Below are 1,525 nucleotides of genomic sequence, written 5' to 3'. Positions count from 1 at the left end.
GCTTCATAGACACCCCACAGTACAATATTAAGATATCTACATATACCCACTTCAATAATGATTGTTGTCAAATTTATTTAATTTTATCATATTGGAATATAAACCACATAAATGTACATGCATAGTGCTCCATTGTTTGTATGGTGCCAGTGACATCCAACATTGTATAAAAACAGACATTCTATAGTAACAATATATAGCGACAGAGGAAAGTTCAAGGAAACCTCGTAAGTTATCAAACCATTATTTTATATGTATGTGTGCATGGATGACAAAAATAAATGTTAATCATTAAGTTATATTTTAACGATTAGGATTATTTTAATTAATTTTAATTTAAACTATTTATTTGAATTATATGATGATTCAAATTCGCTTCTCGATCTCACGCTCCCATGCTCTATCATTCACCTGAAATAATTTCTTATACCAAAGATGTTGGCAAATTAATGTCCTTTTCTTTTCATAATTGATAATATTAGAATTTGAACTTAGAAGCTTACTTAATTCTACAAAACCATATGTAGCAATTACAGATTGTCCAAATAATGAATTTAAGATATACTTGCTATATTTTAATTATAAAAATAAGATATACATTCCATTATCTTAAATTTTGAGATCAAAACCTAATTTAACAGTATAAAACCAATTTATAAGGCAGAAATTATTAGAGCTTTATAAACTTTATTTAAGTTGATTCTCCTATCGATTTAGGATTAACCAACCACTTTAACGATTGAATATACCTGTTGTATCCATGTTTGGAAAATTACACGTACTTTATGAAACAAAAAAGCCAAAATTAAGCAAGTCTGTGGAAACTTTGACTTAAAAGTTAGTTGTGTTGGATGCAACACTCATTCAAACATCTGCAAACTAAGGGTGTGTTTGAATTTCAGTTGCATCCGACCCCCTCAATTTACCACCATTCAACATAACTTTTCTGTTTTTGTTTTGGAATATATATGTAATTTTTCAGTTTAACATAATTACAACGCTTATCTAAACACACTCGAAGGAAGCCTGAAAAGGCCAAAACTCAGGCTAGCAAGAGATGCCTGCAATTAAAGCGCCTTTTCAATAAATAATTCCTTTCTATGGCTGAAAACAAAACATGTACAGTTTTTGTAGAATACGGCTAAAACAAAGATATAATTGAATAAAAACCGGTTCCTTCGAGAGACTGAAGAGTGTGACATATGTTAGTATCAAGTATATCAACTATATATTTGAAGGGAAAAGAGGAAGCTTCCTCGAAGGTGCGAGCTAGCAAGAAACCAAATGGAAAATGCATGTGGGGTAACATTTGCGGGTGCAAATATATCAGTGGCTATTGGGAATGTTGAAGAGGGAGGGTTACCAGATTTGGATGGGACTACAACCCAATTGATGAGTGTTTTGGAGGCAAGGGATAATAATGTGATAGGGAGCGATGGTACCAAGCTTTGAATATTTCGAGAGTTTTCAGTTCTCATCATTCATTCATTGGCCTCCAATTTTCATTGACAATGGATGGACACAA

The sequence above is a fragment of the Glycine soja genome, chromosome 18, assembly GCF_004193775.1.
Source record: "Glycine soja cultivar W05 chromosome 18, ASM419377v2, whole genome shotgun sequence".
In the NCBI taxonomy this organism is placed as follows: domain Eukaryota; kingdom Viridiplantae; phylum Streptophyta; class Magnoliopsida; order Fabales; family Fabaceae; genus Glycine; species Glycine soja.
Note: the sequence above shows the minus strand (reverse complement) of the source record.